Raw genomic sequence first — 24370 nt, 5'->3', positions numbered from 1 at the left:
AACATCTTTTAATGTCCACTTTGAAGTCATTGGCAAGACCTTGCATTCACCATAACTAAGCCATTCTTGTAAATCCTTTTGTTCCATATCTCCTTTGAACCCAATGGAACCCAATTACCTTGTGTTTTCTTCCATCGCCTGTATTGGAAGCTCATGTAAAGTGTTTGTCGTTGAATTTGGTATGACAAGATCAATGAGATTGCATGCCCAACACATAAATAGATCCCCTTTGTGTATGTCCTCCTTTACCTTCCATTCCTCTCCAAGAAAATCATCAAATGTTGAGGCTTCAACATTTTTTTGAAGCCACATTGTCCTAGTTCTATGCATCCCTACTTTACTAAAGCATGCCCCAAATATGTGAAGAGGAAGAAACCATGAAAGTTTTACCCTCTTTGAAATCCTTCCAATTTTCATTGAAGAGTGTATATCAACCAACATATTTGACCTCAAAACATGAATAGTCTGTTTGTCTATAGTTTCCCGATCAATAAGAGTATGAAGTGTTGGTACAAGAACTTCTTCCAAACTTCCATATACTATGGGCCAAGGTTAAACAATATAGTTTACATTGCAGAGGTACAATCCTTTCTTTATGAAAAATGCAGAAGGTTGATCAGGATATAGAATGTTGCCGAATTCAGTGTGCATTACATTGAATGAACTTGAAAATGATTCAATGGGTCGCTACTCAATGCTGGTTGATGGAAAAACATCTGCACCATAAATTTAAAATAAGTTACACATACCAAATGAAACATTAATGATAGCTCTCGAATACTTACAATGTGCAAGAATTGGTCGCTCAATTGTTGAGGGATCTAAGTTCATCTCCTTTGGTGTGTAGACATGTTGCACATTAGCATACCACTTTTTATCCTCTCCTATTTTGAACTCTAAGATCCGTCCTTTCTAATGGAATTGAACATTTTCTCTCTTGCATCTTTTGATTATGTGGGGACCTTTACAGGATGGAAGCCTGATCACCCACAGTCATGGACCTTGTATGTTATTGGTTTCCATTCTCCACTTTCAACCTGTTTGTGAACTATTATGGCATGTATCAGGTTCGAAGGATGTCAAGATGAAGAACCTGAGTTCGCTATTTTTTTTTGTGAAGCAAAGAATAAAGAAGACGAGAGAATAAAGAAGAGTGAAAAACGTTTAAAATAGTAATAATAGTTTCACCACATTCAAGACCAACAATGAATAACAAACAAATAAAAAAGATACAAATCCCTTTAAAGATTTGGGGCGCGGGAAATTTTGAATTTGAATTTGGAGACAAATTTGGAGCCGATTCTTCAACTTTTACCAAAACTAGTGATAGACATGCAAAAGTAGTTGATGGTCAAATGTAACATTAGACCACACACGACAATTTTTTATTCACCCAGAGCTAATCCTCCTTTAATCGTCATGGAGCTAATACAAGGCCCTTTTCCCTTTTTTTTTGATTTCCAGTCCTAATGTGGATTTACCCACCTCATATAAAAGGATTCACTTTTAAACAATCAAATCAAGCAAGCTCTCAAGTCGTTCTATAAGTACAAGTCTCAATCTTATAACCTAACTGAACTTGAGTCTGAACATAGGCTACAGTTATTATGGCTTTGGCGTAGCTACTATAGGCGCCAATAGAATCTCTCTTCTATTCTTCTTTTTTTCTTCTCCTTTTTGCTGGAAGCGACTCGTTAGTTGTTACAATGAGAAAGAATTCAAAGCTCTCTGCTCTCTCTAGGTTGAAGAAATTTCCTCGCTACTCTAATACCTAACCTCAATTTGATCAATTAGCACGAATGGAGACGAACTCTAAACTAGTTTTTAATTACTTGCTAATGACCAATCCTAAAGCTAAATCCTAGCTTTTGGGCTAAAGAGATGATGCAAAACCCTAAGCTAAGGTGGATGCTGCCTAAGTACACACATGATGATGAAAAACTAAACTAATTAAGCTTTAGACTCAAGTTCAATTAGGTTACAAGATTGAGACTCGTACTCATAGAAAGACTTTAGATCTTATTTGATTTAAAAGTGACTCCTTTTATATGAGGTGGATATATCTTAGCTTTGTTAGCTCATGTGGGACAATTCTTGCTTCCTCATGTGGAAGTTTACTAGACTTACACTCACTCCCTACCTTCCTTGTATTCCATGGTACCATATTTCTTAACATTCCTTCATTTCAATTTTCCTTCTTGGTGTGCAATGAGGGTATGGAGGAATGTATGGCAAGGATGGTTCTTCTTGTAAGTTCATTTACTTACCCATCATCTCCATGTGACCTCTAAGACCCAAGCAATTCACTACCTCATCACCCAAACTCTCCACATGATGATCTGCCCAAAACAACTAGATGCTCATGTTTAACGATAACCTATGGCTGCATTTCCATCATATAAAGCCTTCAAGCTTGTGTAAATAATAATAAACCTGAAAATCAGCACCAAAACTATGAGAAGGGCTTTGATAAGCACTTATCATGGTCAAATCAACCAAAACCTCATCCAACGTACCATCATCAACCTCATAGTTGGTTGTGGATTGCTTCTCCTCCACACTAGACAAAGGACCCATAACAAGCTCTACCTTGATCTATAAGAACCACACACTTGTCTTTCCCAAAAATGTTTCCAACACACTCAAGGATTCTATATCCACAACCACCATTGGGTGCTCCACCTCTGAGGCTATCCGTTCTGGTAGGTTAAGGTAGATCCTATGATGCCTCTTTCATGATGCCTCTTCAACTCTAGCTCTGGTGTGGAGATGCTAGAGTGAGCAAGGAGAACGCTCAGTCCACCTTAAGGACTTCTATGAGCTTCTTCAACACCTCCTCCTCTAACCCACTACTTATTCCACCCTAAGGACTTCCACAAGCTCCTTTAACACCTCCTCTAATGAGTGCCATTTCCATTGATGAGTGTCATTTCTCCTGCTCCCTAAGAGGATCAAGATTTTTCTCATAATATCCAACTTGTTGCATTAAAGGCTTGATAAGAACCCAACCAGTTCCATAATGGTTATGCACTTTCCTCCTTAAACCCACCTCTTCAAACCTAAATTCTCCTCCATGGGAAATTCGTTCCATTTTGTGGTAAGGGAGTGAGCTAGACAAATCCCCTTCATCGTCATGGTGGTTGACCTTACTTGCCTCATGGGCCTCCTACTGTGCTAGTTAGCTCCTCCAAAGGCTGCACTCTATTCTCCATGGGTAGAGTCACTCTACCTTCTTCCACCAATGGCACACCTACAAGATATCTTAACGCCAAACATGTATTACCTTGGCCTCTCCTCTAATACCCACAGTCTACTTATTAGCATGATGTAAGCTTTGGTAGAAGGTAGGTCTAAGTTTGATACAAATCATCTCAAAGGTTAGGCCTTCCATTGACACATGTTGGTGATGCATAAGCCCAATGACACACCTACAAGATATCTTAACGCCAAACATGTATTACCTTGGCCTCTCCTCTAATACCCACAGTCTACTTATTAGCATGATGTAAGCTTTGGTAGAAGGTAGGTCTAAGTTTGATACAATGGCACACCTACAAGATATCTTAACGCCAAACATGTATTACCTTGGCCTCTCCTCTAATACCCACAGTCTACTTATTAGCATGATGTAAGCTTTGGTAGAAGGTAGGTCTAAGTTTGATACAAATCATCTCAAAGGTTAGGCCTTCCATTGACACATGTTGGTGATGCATAAGCCCAAAGCCCACCAAGAGAACCTAGGATAGCCATGCATCGTCCAAAGCAAAACTCCTTATCACGCCTATTTACTGGCCTTGAGACATCATGCACTTTGATGCCTTTGGCATGATGTTGGCCCTGGATCCTTTTACAATGACACTAGGTGTCTAGGTGCTTCCCACACTCCCACGCAAAGACCATTACTCTAGAACTTCCATGATCTACCACTCCCAACAAGGAGGTAAAGCACACTTTAGCTAATCTTGGATCTCTTACTATCACCACCTGAAAAGATGTAGGGGAGAAGAGAGCTTGAGCTCTTGCTGCACAAGCACACACACACACACACACAAACCCTAGAAGAGAACACACAAGGTGAGAGGCTGACAATTCTTCTTCTCCACAACAAAAGAGGTCTACAAAGAAGATAAAGTGACTAACACACATAATAGAGTATATACAAGCAGGCCATAATGTGAACACACTAAGAGGAGTGAGTAGATGTGGACTAGTCGGTGCAATCCAGCTGTCGAATCTCTAGCGAAGATATGTCGGTGCCAGCTACCAAACCTGCCAGTGCTATAAATGTCGAAAAGTCATGTAGGCACCTCGTGAGTGTTAACTCATGTTGAGCTTGACATCTCAACATTCCCCCTCACGCTCAACTCCAGCTCATGAACTCCAAGCATATCTCAAAATCTACGAAGCTTCTTAGCTCCCAAGGCCTTTGTGAAGATGTCAAAAATCTGATCCTGTGTACTTACGTAGGCCAAGTCGATGTCGCCTGCCAAGACTCTCTCCCTGATGAAGTGGTAATGTACCTCAATGTGTTTTGTCTGTGCATGGAAAATTGGGTTCCTGGCCAAGTGTATACTACTAAGATTGTCACAATATATGACAACCTTTCTCTCCACATGCAACCCCAAATCAGCAAACAAGTAGCTTGCGTAACCAAGCTACCTCACACACTACCACCACAGCTCCTCTGTACTTTGCCTCTATGCTCCACAAGGCAACTGTGGGCTACTTCTTGCTGCTCCATGTTAAAATTACAGCAATGTGATGAGGTATGATGGATTAAATCCTAGAATCAACATCATTAACAAAGGCAACTGTGGGCTGCTTCTTCTTGCTGCTCCATGTTAAAATTACAGCAATGTGATGAGCTATGGTGGATCAAATGCTAGAATCAAATGCTGGAATCAATATCATTAACAAAGAGATTAGATGATAATTAAGACGTGATTAGAGAGCAATTAACTGATAGCTTAATGTAGGCATGGATAATCAAAAACCAGCAAATTCTCATTAGGCCAATGCCTCAATTTATAGAGTTTACATTCAAGCATCTAATCCCACTGATTTCTCCTTGATTCACTCCACCTCTTTTGCTTGATTCTCTCCACCTCTCCTAGAATATCTCCACACCTCCTAAATCCCACTGATTTCTTCTTGATTCACTTCACCTCTTCTCCTTGATTCTCTCCACCTCCTAAATCTCTCCACCTCCCTAGAATATCTCCACACCTCCTAAATCTCCTCATGCTACCCTTTATTCTCTCTCCCAGTAGATACTTCTCACCTTTTCATAACTTCTCTCACATTTACAGATTCTCTTTTATAGCCTCTAGCCAAGGGCTTGTTCCTGCACACACCCTATTCACTTGTATATTTCAACACGTCATAGCAGCACTCCCCAATGAAAACATAAATACACTGGTAGATCTCTTGTCTGAGATGCTACCTGCCGAATCTGCATCTGTGTACCCATATAGCTCCAATGATACACCTGCTACATAAAATTATGCATAATCATCAATGGCCCTCAAATACCGAAATGTGTGTCGTACACTATCAAGATGTGGTTTGCACGGAACCTACATAAACTAGCTCTCTAAGCCAACAATGTAGCTCAAATCTAGCCTATTGATCGTGACATAGATCAAACTACCCACAATCTTCCTGTACATAGTGGGATACTCCAACACATAACTTGCATCTACACTAAGCTTGTCATTTTGATCCAATGGCACCGATATTAGCTTACAATCAGCCATCCCATACTTGGACAACATGTCCAATGCATAGTTTCTCTGTGATGACAGCCAAAAACCCTCAGGTGTGCGAATGACCTCAATTCCTAAAAAGTAGCGCAGATCTCCCAAATCCTTCATCTCAAACTTCCTTTTGAGAAGACTTTTCACATGCTCAATATCTTCCAAGTTGTCACCCCCCAGCACAATAAGATCGTCTACATAAATGGTGATGATCACAATACCCTTATCACTCTTGCACACATACAAAAAGTGATTTGCATCTGCCATATGAAAACCAATAGTGACAAGATACTTAACAAACCTTGTCATGCCATGCTCGTGGAGCTTGCTTCAGCCCATACAAGGCCTTACAAAGCTTACACACATACTCTGGGTGACCTGTATCCTCAAAACCTAGTGTGGCTGATCCATATATACCTCTTCTTTTTTATAAGTCACCATGGAAGAACACATTTTTTACATCCATCTCATGTAAAAACCAGCCTTTAGCTGTAGCCACCATAATCACAACTCTCACAGTTGCCATCTTTGCAAACAACTGGGGAAAATGTCTCCTCATAATCAATCCCGTGTCTACGGATATCCTTTGGCTACCAATCTAGCCTTGTACATTCTTATGCTACCATCACTGTTATGTTTTACCTTATACACCCCCTTACAGCCAATAGCTTTCTTGTCTTCAAGCAGTGGCACCAAATCCCAAGTCTCATTTCCATACAATGCATCCATCTCCTCATTCATAGCTTTCTCCCAATACACATTTCCAATAGCCTCATCAAAACATGCGGGTTCTACAACCTGTACAACTTTTTCTATATAATCATAGTTCCATAGCCTTCTTCACATCAGGTGTCCTCATTGTGTTGGAATTCCAAGCTCCTCATCAAGGCTCATCTCTGAGCCACTAGAATCTCCCATCAACAAGAGAATGCTGTGCACAAATATCAGGCATATCAAGGGGCTCAACCACTTTCTCTTTGCCTTTATGTGATGTACCAACTACATTTTCAGGACTAATATTATGACGCAGCCTACCACTCCATGGTCTATGAACAGAACCATTGGATGAGGACTCTCCTGGTCCACTCAATGACTATGATTGCTAACTTGCATTTTGTGCAACCACATTTCCACTTACATCAGCCCCAATAGCATCTTTTTCAGTAGCATACCAGCTACTCATCTCATCAAATACAACATCCCTGCTTACCCTCAACTTACATGTAGCAGGATTATAACATCTATATCCCTTTTGCTCAAGGGAATACCCAATAAACACACATTTTTTTGCTTTTGGATCCAACTTGCACAACTCATCTGGCACATGCACATATGCAATACATCCAAAAACTTTCAAGTGAGACAAATTAGGTTTCCTACTAGTAATCTTCTCCTTTGGCGTTACATCATATATGGCTGCAGTAGGAGTCCTGTTCATAATATACTATTGTAGACACAGTCTCAGTTCATGATATGAAGCTCATTCTTTAACTGAGTCTTTCGTGCCTTGGTGTTAGTTTCATACAGCTTCACCAAGGTGTCCCATGCCTCCTTAGGTGACTTAGCATCCTGTATATGCCCAATCATGGTATCCTATATAATAATAGAAAGCCAATACATGACTTTCCTTGCTCCTTGATTCCAATCCTTGAACTCTTTTTTATCTGCAATAGTTGGATTAATATTTGGTATCTCCGGTGCCTCCTCATATTCATTCACCTTCAAAATGTAGTCCCAGTAACCTTTTCCCATTAGGAAATCAGTCAATCTAAACCTCCAAGCATGGAAGTTGTTCTTGTCAAGCTTCTCTGCAAAAGAATTTGGTTTATTCCATCATTTGACATCTTGTCTTCTGCAACACAATTTTACCAAAAACAGCACTCTTGTTTGACCTACACAAACTGTTGTATTCTCTGCAGCAGCAGCGGTGCTATATTGCACCGCTGTATTGCACCCAAACTGTCACAACCAGTGACTTCAATTTGCATACATACACCTAATGGCAACTTTGAGACCTCTTTAGTAGTACACACAGTGTCTGCACAATAAATCTCCCTTCCTGCAATTCCAAAAATAGAGTTCTGCAAAGAATCGAAACTTACCCGCAATGCTTGGTGAACGCCTACGAATTGAAAAATGGAGGTCCAGACACACCCGAAATGTTTTTTTGGCCTAAAAATTTTTGTCCACCAGATAGAATAGTTTCCCTATAGCTCTCCTCATGCGAAGAAAGCTCCTCAATCGGAGTTCGTTTGCCGGTGCCTCCTGAAAAGCTCCCAACTCCCAACAACAAGGATGTAGTAGCCAACACAAAGGGGGAAGAGTAGATGAAGCTCTTACCCTCGTACCGCTTCATGTGCTTCTCTTGCTTGCCGCTCAGCCCTTAGAATGAACCAGGCTATGATACCATGAAAAGATGCAGGGGAGAAGAGAGCTTGAGCTCTTGCAAGCACACACACACTCACACAAACCCTAGAAGAGAACACACAAGGTGAGAGGTTGACCATTCTTCTTCTTCTCCACACAACAAAAGAGGTCTACAAAGAAGATAAAGTGACTAACACACATAATGGAGTATATACAAGTGGTCCATAATGTGAACGCGCTAAGAGGAGTGAGTAGATAAGGACTAGTTGCAGTCTAGCTGTCGAATCTCTAGCGAAGATATGTCGGTGCCAGCTACCAAACCCTCCAGTGATATAAATGTCAAACAGTCATGCAAGCGCCTCATGAGTGTCATCTCATGTTGAGCTTGACATCTCATGTTGAGCTTGACATCTCAAACATCACTACTAGGTGAGCTTCCACCCTCTACTCCACTAAGGATTTCCATTAGGTCACTAATTCTTATAACTTCCCTGCTAAATGACTACACTTGAATTGAACACGTGAATTAAGACCACACAAGGTCAGATCCACCTTCATGTTAGTAAATATTGCCTCTCAACAACTGCTGACCTTGGTCTCTCCTCCTTTGTGGGTGAAGGGAAGGAACTTTCTTGATTGGATTCAACACTTGAGCATATACTGGGGTACCACAACTATCCTTATGGGTTCCATATCTATCTCAATGGGAGGGGTTTGGATAAACTCCTTGGATGGCACCCATGAAAGTTTGGACCACGCGGAAACTTACTTGGGCCTCAGATGGGTTGGGGGTGGTAGTTGGCCACCCCACTTGTGAGCAGCACCAAAGATACATCAGAGTTAATGAAAGGAACCATTTTTACTAGAATTTGCTTTGGGAAGGCCTGAGTGTAATGGTCCCTACTCTCTAGATGATGCACACACAATGGGAACCCAATAGCTAGCATTTCACACTATTGTTGTATGTGCTCACCTAAGCATAAGCCTATTAACAAAGCCAGATACTTAGCCTTATTATTGGATTAAGCTCTGAGCCATACTTACTTCTTGGATGCAATGAGTCCATCTTATTCCTAGATGACAAGAAGGTCCCATCAAAGTATAAGGTATGATCTACAGTCACCTCATCTTTCTCTCCCCTTACATTGTTCATGGAGGGCACAAAAGAGAGAAAGGGGGTCATTATCATGACTTCAGACAAGGTCGGCTAGAGTTTGTCTCCATTCGTGCTAATTGATCTGCTTTAGGTTAGGTATTAGACTAGAGAGGAAATTTCTTCTTGGAGAGAGCAATGTTATGGAAATGAGAATTGTGGAATTAATTGATATTTTATGTCATATTAATGGTACACTCATTTGCCACATGGTCGTGACTGGCTACACGCGAGAGTGTGGAGCAGTGGTTGCATCGTGTTGGGCAGATAAGCGAGATTTAAAGTGTCTTTTATTTTTGGTGGAGCAGATGAGTGCACGGAGTAGCGTGGGTGCGACGGATTTTGGCTGGTGCGTTGCCATTGTATTTTGATGTGCGGTGATGGTCACTTGCCCATAGTTTCATTTAATTAAATTGCAACAATTATAATGTAAATAGCCAAGCTTGGGGACCAAGTTACTTTTTGATATTAATGGCCCAAAGTGAAATGTATCAAGCTATATTTGTGAGCACTTACTTTTTGCTAATACATAAATACATGCATGAGGAAGTGTGCTCACTTATGCATGGGGGGAGATTGAATCCACTCCCTTGGTCGTGCATAGCTGCTATATTTATCTCCTTCTTGTTTATTTGCAAAGCTTGAAGCTATGGTTATGGAGGTCTATTAACAGCATTGGTATCAGAGCTTTGGATTAATTCAAGCTTCTTGAAGCCGGTCAAAGACTTGTGGACAAAGAGGTGAAAGAGACAAAGGTATAGGTGATTTTGCTAAATTTTTAATTTAATTTGAAGAAGAAGATGTTTATGGGTTTATGGATATGCATGGTTGAAAGAAGGCTTATTTTTAACCATTGGACAACAAATCTCCATCAATTTATTGCCCAAAGGAGAAAACCACCTTTAATTTCACTAATCCTCTTCATAATCCATCCTTACCGATCAAAACAGCAAGGGAAGGGGCATAGAGAACCATAGCAAGATTGCTAAACCACTGTTTGCAGAGAAAAATCCATAATGGAGGGTGCTTAAGCTACAAGTCACTAATTTCAAAAATCCTTTAATCGCTTGCCATTATGACCAAGATGGCCAAGATGATACACAATACCAGTATGGGTAGTTGTTTGATCATGGTCAATAATACTTTCAGGTACTAGAACTTCAGAGTCATCCTCGAGGAGAGGTGGAACATCAATAACATGGTTAATAGGAGTGGGGCCTTTAAAGGGTCTCTGTAAACTAATGTGGAATGGGTTATGTATCTTCTAGTGAGTGGGAATGCCCAAGCAGAATGCATTTTCATTGATTTGTGTGGGTAATTGTGAACGGTCCATAAAATCTAGGAGCCAACTTGATCTTAGTGTGGGTAATTGTGAACGGTCCATAAAATCTAGGAGCCAACTTGATCTTAGGATGCTTGGCAATATTCTTTAAACGTCTTTTCTCTATGCGTAGGCAAACTAGATCATTTTCTTTGAATTTCATTGGTTGTCGTTTCTTGTTAGCTTGAGTGGTGTATTTTAATTTTGCTCGCTTAATAGATTCAATGACTTCAGCTAGAATAGTAGCATGGTCATGAGCTAAAGTCTCAGCAGCCGTAGTTGGAACATCACTAGTTATGGTAGAGACAGGAATGGGAAGTTTCTTGCCATAGACAATTTCAAAGGGAGCTTGACTAGTAGCCTAATGGGAAGTATTGTTGTATGCAAATTGAAATAAAGACAAATGTTGATCCCAATTAGGTCGGTCGATCAATAGTGTAGGATCTAAGAATATCCATAATGGTACTATTGGTAGCTTTAGTCTGGCCATTGCTTTTTGGATGGAAAGCGGATGTAAAGTCCATTTTAGAACCCAGGTTCTTGACTAAAGCAACCCAAAAATGATTTCAAAAGTGGCCATCTTGGTCATAATCGCTTGACCAAGATGGCCACTTTTGAAATCATTTTTGGGTTGCTTTAGTCAAGAACCTGGGTTCTAAAATGGACTTTACATCCGCTTTCCATCCAAAAAGCAATGGCCAGACTGAAGCTACCATATTGCTTTTTTGAAGGTTCATCTTTTTTAAAGAAAAAACCCTTTCTTTTTTGAGAGCCAAAATTTTCTCCATAAGGCTTGTATGAAAATTTCATATCTTTTTCTTTACGATTACCATTACCCATGGTATCGTCGAATTTTTTTGCAAATATTATAGCCTCATCTAAGTTTTTTGGCTCTTTGGAGAGCGAACTTCCTTCTTGTACTCCCTTTTTTAGGCCTCTAAGGAAGCCTCTTACTTTTTGAAATTGTCTACACCCTTAAGTTTTAAGACAATTTCTCTATAGCAAGCTATATATTGAGTGAGATTTAAATTTTTTTATTCCATAAAACAATTATCCCACTCCTCCCAATTCCTGTCTTCTTCATTTTCAAGAAGATATTTCTTTAAGAATAATTCCTTGAATGAATCCGAAGAATCGGGTACTTATCTAGCTTCTAAACTCATCCACATTTATAAGCTTTGTCTTCTAATGGATAGGCTAGCTTCCAGTGGGACAGGCACATTTCTTAAAAGATGCAAATCTTGCCACTTTTGTAGAAAAATATGAACCGCATCTTTATTTCTCTCCTTCTCTCTTCTCCACTAAAAGTGGGTGCCTTTAAATCTTTGAATACCATACCCTGGTCTCTAGTTTTGGGACCCCCTTCAACTATGGTTTCATTCAATCATTTTTCTAGAGTTTTTTTCCTTCCCTCATCAATGTTATTTTTATATACTTCTTTTACTCTCAATCCTCCTGTCATTTTCTCAAGTTTATTCTCTATATTACAGATTTTTTCTTTCATTTCTATATCCTCGTACTCATTAAGATCTAAATCTTGAATATCTATTTCATTTGTTTTTGTAATATCCTCTTCCATGTGGAAAGAGGACATTGGATTTTTTCCCTTCTCCCCATTTTCATCCTTCCCATCTTGAGAAACCATTTACTCTAATAATAAGCAAAATGAAAAGTTTCTTACAATGAAACACAACGACCTTACTTGGTTGGGTAATTATGAATTGTCTCAAATGATGGGAAGAACAATTCCGTTGATTTCTCCTTGTTGATATTTGCTTCAATGATTCTTCAAAATTATCATGTACTCCACTTGCTTTATGTAGAATCTCCAAATTATCCCCAATTTATAAGGCAAGAGATATGCTCAATCAATTAGACAAGAGGTATGTCCAATCTATTAAGCAATAAGTATTTGTATGGAGAAGATTTGAGAAATATGAGGATTGTTGAAATGAATAGAGAAGAGATTAAGAATTAGCTTATGAAAATGAATAGAGAAGAGATTAGAGTTAGCAATGAGTAGCTCAATGAAACATAAAAGAGATAGAACTTAACTCAATGTAATGATCCTTGCATCAATAGCTTGAGGATTTGTAAGACTAGAACTTTGATTCTCCACCCATCCCAACTAGACCCTAAACACATGGTTATATAGACCTAGATGATGCATGACTTTCCAACTTCGTCCCTTGACCTCTCAATGGCTAGGCACGACCCTTTCACTATCCAATGCCTCCTCAACTCCCCCTAGAAGGGGGTGTCTACTTCTGTGGCCTTTGGGCTTCCCTTATGCTTCATTTACATCCCTTTTACATTGACCTCAATGTCTATTAACCATTGCTTTAGGTATTTCCAATTTGAAATCTCATGAACCTTATTTATATGCAAACCTTTTACATATAAATAATATTTTCTAATCTTACCTTATAATGTTTCATGTCAGTCTCATAACACCAGCATTGATGTATGAAGCACCCTTTTGGGCACTTGATCTTATAGCAACCAAATGGCCGAGGATAGAGAGGCCTCAGATCATGATGCTCTGCCATATGATATGCAACAAATCATCAATCCCACATGATATTATCCTAGCAAAGTTAGATACAGCACCCATGGTAGTAAAGGCACTCTTCCAAACACTCACATACATTCACAGGATCACTGCCATGTCCCCTAGAGACCCCCGAGGCTCGCCCTACAATCCTCCCATTAGCTAGCACGAATGGGCACGAGTCATGGTATAGCCGGGTATGCACCTTGTTCACAAGGCAAGGACTCAAGATATGGATTGCCTCTCTCCACTCTAGTATGACTCGGACTACCCATTCATCAGGCTCCTTCAGGATGACAAGAACCGGGTGATTAGATATGATTTGTTGGGACTACACATGCAGGATACCTGGATCACAACACATGAGCCACTTTCACACAAACAATAGTACTACATGGACACTTTCATAAGGCTTACAGAGGATGGTTTCATATAGAGGGCCAGATATCTTGACATATACATGTCACATGCCATGCAAATTGCAGTGGGCCAGCTGCAGGTGTCATCGCACCGCTTGAAGATAGAGACAAGGAGAGCCATGCAGATACCTTGTGGAGAGGATATGCATTATGCCAACAAGAGGTCAAGTCAGAGGAGCACTTCATATGCAGATGCACCATATATTATGAGATTCAAGGGAAGTTCCACTGTCTCTTCAAAGAGGGGTTTGTACCCTTGTCCAGGATCATGGATTACCACATCAATGGTACCAAGGCCTCTTCCTACTAGAGCTTCATCGCCACAGAGACTCACTGATTAGGGAGTCGAGCATGGAGACATCCACCCCGCCGGCCCCAGGCGACCATCACTCAATTCTTCCGACCATGAGAGGACACCCCACCATCCATGGACCCCCCGCCAAAACCCACTCTAACGTGCCTCTAGACCGGGCCACGACACTACAAGAAGCCTGATGTCCTAGACTCCCTGGACCTCACGAGCAAAGGAGATCTTGGAGAGGCACAGAGCCACCTTTCCACGCCCGACGGATCTATAGAGCCTTCTATAGGCTAGCCCCATGCTCGATATCCTTGATGGGCCCCTCCCCCTCTGGGGGATTAGCTCCATAGGTTGTATGATGATGATGGTCCCACTTTGTATCATATGGCTCAGATTTGACATTCCAAGCTCATAGCAGTCTTTGTTTTCTTTGTACCATGATGGAATTGCATAGACACTATCGTATCACTTTTGGTCTCATAGACCCACTCGGTCTTTTGAAGACGTTTAATGTAACTTCTCTCTTTCAACACCATCTCCATGGCTTGAACCTCATCTCCATCTCTCTTTGCACAAGATCTGCTCCTACACTCACATTACGGACATTCTCCACCCACCATGGCATGAGCTCTAATCTTGTGGATACCTACACCAGTGGTGCTTGCCACTTAACCAACCCCATCCTTACTGTAATAAACTGTCACGTAGGCTGTAACGCCTGACCGACGGCAGACCGGATGGCCATGTCCGGGGCTCAGTGGGAGAGGACGCCCGTGCGGAGTCATGGGCGGCCAGGCTAGTGTGGACGGCAGGCCACACACTATAGAGCCTGGGGGATGAGGGGCAATCCTCATTCTTCCTCTATGGCTGGGTGGTGAGCCAGAGGCCGCCCCCTCCTGTGGTAACGCCCGTAGTGACGTTACAGGTATCTAACACTGGTATCAGAGCGTGGTTCGATGGGGTCGTCAGGGTCTGTGCGTGACCGTGGGACCGGAGCCCACTCAATGGTTTTCAACCATTCATCTCCTCATCCTTATCTCCACAATGGAGTGTGTGGAGGGAGGCGGCCAAAAATTGAAGGGAAGAATTCTCTCTCTCTCTCTCTCTCTCTCTCTCTCTCTCTCTCTCTCTCTCTCTCTCTCTCTCTCTCTCTCTCTCTCTCTCTCTCTCTCTCTCGGTAGCACACACCAAAGCGAATCTGCCAGCAGGTAAGCAATTTTCGTTTTTCTTTTGCTGTTCAAGCTTGTCTGCAAAAAACGATTTCGTTTTGGTGGAGGAGAGACGTAGAGTAACTAGCATCGGCCTGTATGCGAAAGAGAGCTTTTCGCCTAAATTAGAGGGTGTAGAGAAAATCGCCTGGTGTAGAGGGGGGGGCGAAACCACCCGTCTGTGAAGAAAATGGCTGGAGGGCGCCCGAGTCTAGATTCCAGAGACTTGACTTCGAGCATGAGCTTCCTTACTAGCGGGGGCATTTCCCAGGCGGAGCACCACGTGGAGGGTAGACTCCTTCTGAATGTTGTAGTCTGCTAGGGTGTGGCCATCTTTGAGCTGCTTCCCTGCAAAGATGAGATGCTACTGGTCAGGAGGAGGGGCGAAGACCAGCCCCACGACTGCTGGAGGCTCGCGACCCTCGTTTGAGGGGGGGCGACTTGCTGGATCATTTCACCCTCGTTTGAGAGGGAGCGAAGAGCCTGGGGCGGCGGCCAGCCCTTAGGCGGCCAGCGCACATGGGCGGCCTGCCCAGCGCACAGCTGGCGGCGGCCACCAGAGCAGCCGGCAGCCAGCGCGGCCAGCCAAGCCAAGTGGCGGCCAGCCAACCAGCGAAGTAGGCGGCCACCAGAGGAGAAGAAAAAAAAAAGAAAAAAAATCATTTTTAAATATATTTTAATTATTCATTTTTAATTTATTAAAAATGAAACAAATTCAAACGGATCCTCTCTCTCGGCTGGGGAGGGATAATCCCGGCAAGGGATAATCCGAGTGTTTCAGGCACAACCTCCCGAGAAAATTTATTTTTGTTATAAGTTGCAAGCATTTTTTCTCTCGGATCGGAGCATCCCGGAGAAGCGGCACTGTCTGGAGGCTCGCAGCGCAACACAAATCGACAGGCGACCGTAAAGGGGGGTGACTATTCTCTCTCCACCACTGCTCATTTTATTAGCGTTTTTTTGTAATTTTCGAGTTCTCGCATTGTTTTTTTGCAAGAATTAAAGATGTCTGCTAGACGTAGTGTGTTCCCACTGCCTTCTACTTCTCTAGGTTTTTCAGGTCTCTTGTCCTCGGTCGCGGGTTTGACCCCGACTGAATTGTCAGGCCATACACGCCCGACCGTTGTCCGGTCCGGAGTGCGCTCGTCGATCACGCGTGATCCGCCCCAGCGCCCTCCTCGTCTATTGACCCCACCTTAGGACACAGCGAGCCCGCAGCGGCCGCATTAGCAGATGACCCCTTTCTGGCCGATGAGCCAGAGGACGTGAACACCGACGTCTTCGAGGGGACCGAGGAGGACCTCTTGGATTATGACGACGACAATTATGACCTATTGGACCCTGTTGATGTCCTGACAGAGACGGAGCTCTCTAGTGGACTATTTAGATATCTTAATGCCAAACTGAACAATATGGGTAAAGTCCAGGTTGATTTAGTAACGATGCTATAGAGCATCTCCACACGGTTAGATGCACTGACAGCCGCCTCGGCTAGTACTCCGACTCCTCGTGGTAGCCGAGCTCCTGCGGCACGGGTGAGCGTAGCCTCGCCAGTGGTTGCAGGAGTACAGGCTGATGCGCCTGCGCGGGGCCGTCCGTATAGCGACAGCTTCGTCGTTATTAAAAGACTTAAAACCGCCTAATTTTGGTTGGCGAGAAGAAGGAGAGAAACAAAGACTCGATCAATATATTTCTAGCGAAGTGATCTGATTTGCACGCGCTGCGACAGCAGCCTAGCCGTATATAGCCCGTAGAGGCTAGCCTCTCATTAACTGGCAAAGCATACAAGTGGTGGATGAGTTTGACAACTCGTCCTGCCACTTGGACGGAGTTTGAAACGATATTTCGAAAAGAATTTTTGCCTATTAATGAGGCAGAGAGAAGCTGGGACAAGTGCTTGATGGAGAACAAATCCCTAACTCAGTACATATCAGACTATAGGGAGATAGTACTCAAGCTAAAGGGAATCGATGCATTCCAGACATTGCGAGGCTTTAAGAGAGGCCTCAAAGATTATTACCTTGAGTACGTAGAGCCCTTACAGCCTAAAGACTTAGCAGAGGCAATTAAGTATGCGCAGATATTTGATGACATCAAGCGCCGTAGTGCGCGTGGTGGTACGAGCAGGGCCGAGGGTAGTGAAAAGAGGAGGTCAAGCCTCAAAAGAAAAGGGTTCTGCAGTGATAAACAAGGGGATAGAACGGACCAGGAAGGACAGGGTGGTCATTGGTCTAAAAAATCGCGACCATCCAAGAAGAAAGAGACAGCGAAATCCAAAAGAAAGAGCAGTATATTAAAGCGCGAAAGGAAAATCGCTGCTTTAATTGCAATGAAGTAGGGCACACGAAGACTGAGTGTCCAAAGCCTAAAGCCAGCACGAGTGGCAACAAGCCCAAAAAAGATGGTAAATCTTCTAGGTAGTTGCATACAGTGTAGAGACTCCCTCTCAGTTCCGCAGAGTTCAGAGAGGTGACAGTGTGTCATTGTGATGAGCATCACGCTTGTTCAGTGACACCAGCGATGTGGCAACCTACTGTAGGTCCGCATGACATGGTGCGCATATATGGCACCATAGGTGGCCGTAGAGTCACAGTTTTTATTGATGATGGAGCTAGCCACAACTTCTTGAACTACTCGTTAGTCAAGAAGTTGGGGTTGACTGAGACCCGGAGTGATCATGAATATACTGTTGGCCTAGCCAACGGATATGAAAAAACGGTATGGAATACCGTAGTATTGGGGGTCCCATTATCTATGCAGGACTACGAGGCTCCGCTTGACTTTCAGGTCATGCACTTAGCCAAAGCAGACGTATATCTAGGCAGTGAGTGGCTGTATGGCTTGGACCCTAGTCTAGCTCGGAATTACTTACATAATACGCTATGTTTTGAGCACGGAGGTAGAGTCATTACCCTGCAGGGCGACCGTAGTGTCCCTGCCACACCACTTATTTCCTCCATGGAGCTGTGTACAACGGTCCGCAGAGACCAGATAGCAGAGGTATATGCTTGTTACCCTCTTTTGAATTCTGTTTCCGTTGATGAAACTGTAATTGATGTTTGCGTAGACAAACAAGGAAAACAAAATAGCCTTGGATGAGACCCACTGTTTGAAAACCCTGTTTGGCATGCATGTGATTCAAACAAGAAAAAATCCAAGGTGAATGAGACATTAAAGAAAAAGTACGTAGATACTTTAATGAATTTATTAGAGGAATTTCAGGATGTTTTTCCTGATGATTTGCCAGATGGTTTACCACCATCTAGAGAAGTAGACCATGGCATCGAAGTTATGCCAGGATCAAAACCTATAAGCAAACCTGCTTATAGATTAAGCCACTCCGAGGCACAGGAGGTGAAAAAACAATTGACGGAATATTTGAACAAAGGCTTCATTCGGCCTAGTTCAAGTCCGTGGGCATCGCCTATTCTTCTGGTAAAGAAGAAAGATGGATCTATGCGGATGTGCATAGACTATAGGGCTCTTAATCAGATAACGATTAAGAACAAGTATCCAATGCCACGCATGGATGAGTTGTTTGATCAACTCTATGGATCGAGATACTTTACAAAAATAGACCTGAGATCTGGGTATCATCAGGTTAGAATAAAAGCAGAAGATGTTGCGAAGACAGCATTTAGGACCCGTTTCGGACATTTTGAGTTTTTGGTTATGCCATTTGGGCTAACCAATGCTCCAGCGACGTTTATGAAGCTGATGGACAGCATTTTATGTCCATATCTGGGAAAATTCGTAGTAGTTTTCCTAGATGATATTCTTCTGTACAGTAAGACACAGAAAGAACACATAGAGCATTTGCGTCTAGTGTTTGAGTTCTTGCGAGAGCACAAACTATTTGCAAAGAAGAGCAAATGTGAATTTTTTGAAACAGAAATTCACTACCTTGGCCATATTATATCCGCCGATGGTACGCGGATGGAGCCAGAAAAAGTAGAGGCTATTCTTAAATGGCCAGCGCCGAAGAATCTCGAGGAACTGCAGATTTTTCTTGGCATGTCGGGGTTCTACCAACAGTATGTGAAGGACTACGCGAAGATCGCAATCCCGTTGACTGACCAGTTACGGTCAAAAACTAAAAACATTAGTTGGGGGGACGCCCAACTGAAAAGCTTTGATAAGCTCAAGGTGACCGTAACAGCTGCACCTGTTTTGACTATTGTCGATCCAAATGAGCCGTTTGTTTTGGAAACAGACGCTAGTAATGAGGCCATTGGGGCCGTACTTATGCAAAGGGGACGCCCAATTGCATTTGAGAGTAAAAAGTTAGATCGTGCGCAGCGTAACTACTCGGCTTATGAGCGAGAGTTACTAGCGATAGTTCATGCACTGAAAAAGTGGAGACACTATTTATATGGTGCTACTTTTGAGGTCAGAACGAACCATGAAAGTCTGAAATGGCTTTCAAGTCAAAATAAACTGAAGGGTAGAAAGCTCGGTGGGCGGAGATTCTACAGGAGTTTGACCTTCAGATATGTTACCAGAAAGGTAAGTATGACGTAGTGGCAAATGCACTTAGTCACATGCCACAGATTAATGAACTTAGTTTCACAGTCTTTAAGAATGATTTCTTGGAGTCCCTACGTGGTTTATGTGAGCACGATCCATCTTTTACAGAGGTCTGGCGCGCTGTACGCGTACGCACTCCTTCACAGATGCAACCACCTCCCTCGTTGGCACGTAATGCTAGTCCGGAGAGACTGGCCGAAGGTGCAACGGGAACGAAAGCGAGAGTTAGTCCAGAGAGACTAGCCGTGTCTTCTGGGTATAGTTCGGAGCCGGAGAGCTCTGACATAGGCCCTTCATCACCTTTGACTGCCACGGCTTCAAAGGGAAGTGATAAACTTCGTCAGAGGGAGAAATATGCTAATTACTCCATTGACGACGGGTATTTACTGTACAAGGGTAGAGTATGTGTACCAACTATTGGTGACTTTCGGGCCCAAATTCTTAAAGAAAGTCATGATAATCCAAGTGCGGGTCATCCTGGGATTCAGAAGACCTATGCACTAGTAAAAAGACAGTTTTATTGGCCTAGTTTGTTTAAGGACGTCCAGACTTATGTGCTGAAATGCAGTAAGTGCCAAGTCAATAAACATGAACATCTTAAGGTTAGAGGACTACTCCATCCGCCGCTGGAGATTCCTCAAGGAAAATGGGAAAGCATTTCCATGGATTTCATTACCGGTTTACCCAAGACAAGTCGAGGGAATGACTCGGTGTGGGTGGTAGTGGACAGGTTAACTAAAATGGCAAAGTTTATCGCCACGAAGAAAACTGTTAAAACGCCAGAGTTGGCAAAACTCTTTATTGAACATCTCTACAAGCTATATGGCCTGCCCGCAGATATAGTGTCGGATAGAGATAGAAAGTTCAACAGTCATTTTTGGAGGAAAGTCTTCAAAAAGTTGGATACTACTCTGAGTATGAGTACGGCAGATCATCCGGAGTCTGATGGTCAAACTGAAAGAGTTAACCAAATTCTAGAGGATATGTTGCGTTCTTATGTTAGTAAGAAGCAATCTAATTGGGAAGAGTACTTGCCCTTATTGGAGTTTGCCTATAACAGCTCCAAACACTCAGCGAACACCATTCATGTTAATGTATGGATTCCAGCCGAGATCTCCGATGGCTGTAGGCCTAGAAAAGGAGAAAATTCAATCTGTCAAGGACTTCCTTGAAGATATGAATGATATGCTCAGAGCCGCACGTGAGAGCATTCGTAGCGCTCAGGATTGCGCTAGAACTTATACTGATAAAGGACGTAGAAAGGTGACCTTTGTAGAAGGTGACTTTGTATTCCTCAAGGTTCCTGCGCAGTCAGAAACCATGAAAACGGAAAAGTGTAATAAACTTTCTCCGAGATATTGTGGTCCTTTTAAAATCCTTAAGAAGATTGGGGACGTAGCATATAAACTTGAGTTACCGGAGAGTTCTCAAGTCCATCCTGTCTTCCATGTCAGTAAACTGAAGAAATCAGTTCACGGGTTAGAGAACGCAATTTCTCCAGAGATTTTGGTGGACTTGATCGAGCCACCAAAGATACCACATGAACCTGAAAAGATTCTACAGTATCGTGATAGACAAACCCGACATAAAGTGTACCAGGAGGTACTTGTTAAATGGACAGATAGGGATGAGGAGGTAGCTACCTGGGAACGCCGTAGTGCAATTTCCAAAAGGTTTCCCCAGTTTGTTTTCGAGGACGAAACTCTTCTTAAGGGGGGGTAATGTCACGTAGGCTGTAACGCCTGTGAGACCGACGACAGACCGGATGGCCATGTCCGGGGTTCAGTGGAAGAGGACGCCCGTGCGGAGTCATGGACGGCCAGGCTAGTGTGGACGGCAGGCCACACACTATATAGCCTCGGGGATGAGGGGCAATCCTCGTTCTTCCTCTATGGCTGGGTGGTGAGCCAGAGGCCGTCCCCACCTGTGGTAACGCCCGTAGCGGCGTTACAGGTATCTAACATAAACCCATCACAAAATATTGACACACAACAAAGCAGTGTGAACAGCTATGCAGGCTGCAACAATTCCTCATGATTATGTTGTTGGAAAAGGGAGAAAGGGGCCCTGTTTAACACTTAAGCAACATGTCCTGTGGTAGGAAGACCATGGCATATCCTTTACCTGGAGGTAAAATTGAGTGCAAGAGTGATTGCCATGCTACTTCAAAGACAAGATAAGGTATCCCCATAAGCTCAAGTTTCTCAAAGACACCTGCTCACCATAGCATAGTGGTTGAGTACTTTAGGTAAGGTGCGGTGTAGTACGTGTACGGTACGAGTATGTAAAGTACACATCAAAATAAGTACTTTAAGTACGTTCACGTTTTTTACTATATATACGCATGTATGTATGTAAAATAAGAAATATGTAGCATCCATACAAAAATAGCATGAAAGACAATGGTAATACTGAAATGAAAACTAATCTATTAACTACTGAGCAATGACCACTAACCAAAATAATTAAAAAACGGCCAAATAAGTGTTGTACATTGAACCTCATATTTGGTACGAAGACCTTATCCATACGAGGTACATTACGTATGGAGTAGCACAGAAAGTACTGAAAGTACACATCGGATGAGTACGGGTACGGAATGCAACTATGCACCATAACGTGACTCTGATTGCTTCCAGAACAACCTGTTTATTTCTTTTTTTCAAGTAAAGATCCTTTCATTAGTTATATAAAAACGCCCGTAGGGCTACAAAAGATCCTCTCTTGCTCATAAGAAAACAAAGCATAGATCCAAGCAAGGCAGCTAGGGAGACTCTCCCTAGGTGCAAAAAAGTACAAATATCAGTACAAAGAACTGAGGGGCTATATCATACAATAGGAGGGGGGGAAAGCCAAATAGGTGGCCTGTAGTGCCAGCGGGGGGAACCCGCGTGTAGGGTATAGAAGGGGCCGCTGCGCCAAGTGGTGTGAAAGGCCTGGCGCCCGCAAGATCGCCTCATTCGAGTCGCCCCGGATGCGGTCATACTGTCCTCGCAGGGTGTGGATCAACTCCTGCCAAATCCCCCGAACAGTCTGCTGGTGGCTCTAGTCTTCCCTCAAAGGCCCTGAAGCACCGGGCTCTCCAGGTGAACCAGATGATGAGGTTGCTGAGGAGCTCCCATCGTAGATCCCTCTCCTGTGTCCAGCCGACGGACGAGAAATCCGGTGAAGGAACCAGGCAAGGCTGGCCCCTAATGAATCTGATGGCCTGGCTGTCCTGCTCCGTCTCATAGCCCATAGCAGGCCGTGACAAAGTCGACCAAGCAGCGGCACCCCACGTATACATACCCTCTGGAGAGAGGGGGGCCAAAATGCGCAACATCCGCAGCCAAATCTGCTGCGCCTAAGGACAGTCCCATAGGCAATGTCTCTGTGTCTCCATAGGGTGGCCGCATCGGTCGTAGGCCGCCGGAAGACCGCTGTAGACAAGCCAGGTGCCAACTGCAGAGCCCCTGTGGGCGACCAGCCACCACTGGAAAGTCGAGATCCTGCGTGCTTGTTGACTAGCCCAGAGCCTGGTCCAAAAATCCTCCAAGAACTCTTGTGAGAGTCCCTGTAGCCGCCAATGCTTCGATGCAGCTGGAGAGACCATCCTCCTCGCCGTCAAAATAGGTCGCCCCAACCGAACAGTATACTGAAAAAAGGTGATTTCTAACTTCACACCAACGACCCAAACATGATAGGAATTTCTCGCCACCCAGGTATGCATACAACTCCTCTTTATGAATTGTTGTTTTTAGACTTGCCTTAGGGACATGACTTGTGAGAGGGAGTTCAGGTAGGAAAAATCTAGGAAAGTTGGGAATCACTCAAAGAGATACAAAGGTATTCGAAGATGACCAAATAAAGGAAGTCTTTTGCGACTCGATAGAGATTTACTATCCCACCACTAAGCAATCAAGGTTAGAACTTCCCATGATGCATGTAGTGATATTTGTTTGGGTCAAGAGGCGCATTGCCTTTGTTCGACCGCCCACGCCGAGCGTCCCCTGATGATTGTACCCGTATATATACTATAGAGTGTATAGGGGGTTGCCACTTTCAGGTCTCCCCATCGACATCTGTGTGTTCTTCTCCTTCATCTCTTCTCACACTCTACACAGCTCCTGATGCATAAGGATCATGCCACTTGTACTCGCCAGGGTCCCACTGCGCCAATCAGAGTCCACATCTGCAGGGTCTGGGTGAATATGCCACTTCCGAGAAGCGACGGCCACTACCCGTATCCTCTGAAAAATGCACTTTGCAACCAAAGGCGACTCCACCTCCACTCTCTCAAGTTTGCCCTCATCCTGAATCTCATAGTAGAGGCATCTACCATCCTCAGTGCAAGCTCTGACAGCAATCAGGATCTCCAACTGTATAAAGGCTCCCATCCACTGTGGGGCCACTGGCTCGAGAGGCGTGAACCACTCCTCTGTGAGTGCCTCCTGAATGTCATCCCTCATAATCAGCCCCCCTCTAAAGTGACTCAACCTCTCCACCTGGATCTCCTCTTGGAGACTGCAGAAGGCCTGCCAATCTCCAAAACTACGTGCTAGGTCTGCCGCCAATGGTCCCCAGGCTAGATGAGGCCGAGAACCTAGCATATGACCCTTCTCTGTGTGAACCACTAGGCTCTAGATGAGCGGCTGTCTAGCTTGCTCCTCATCACAAGAAGGAGGTCTCTGAGAGAGTCCCGGTCTCAGCAACTCCCAAGCTCGCAGGATGCTCAAGGCAAATCTGTCCTCCCATCCTCTACTGAGGCCTGTCCTCCTCATCTCTATG

The 24370-nt window shown here is 43.5% G+C and overlaps 1 pseudogene; it reads right to left on the bottom strand.

Annotated features, from left to right (window-relative positions):
• Window positions 1-24370, bottom strand: part of LOC147639157 (uncharacterized) — a 31433-nt pseudogene extending 7063 nt beyond the window's left edge.

This window comes from Cibotium barometz, chromosome 4 (assembly GCF_041138505.1).
Source record: "Cibotium barometz isolate CiBa-2024 chromosome 4, ASM4113850v1, whole genome shotgun sequence".
In the NCBI taxonomy this organism is placed as follows: domain Eukaryota; kingdom Viridiplantae; phylum Streptophyta; class Polypodiopsida; order Cyatheales; family Cibotiaceae; genus Cibotium; species Cibotium barometz.
Note: the sequence above shows the minus strand (reverse complement) of the source record. Positions and strands in the feature narration are given on the sequence as shown.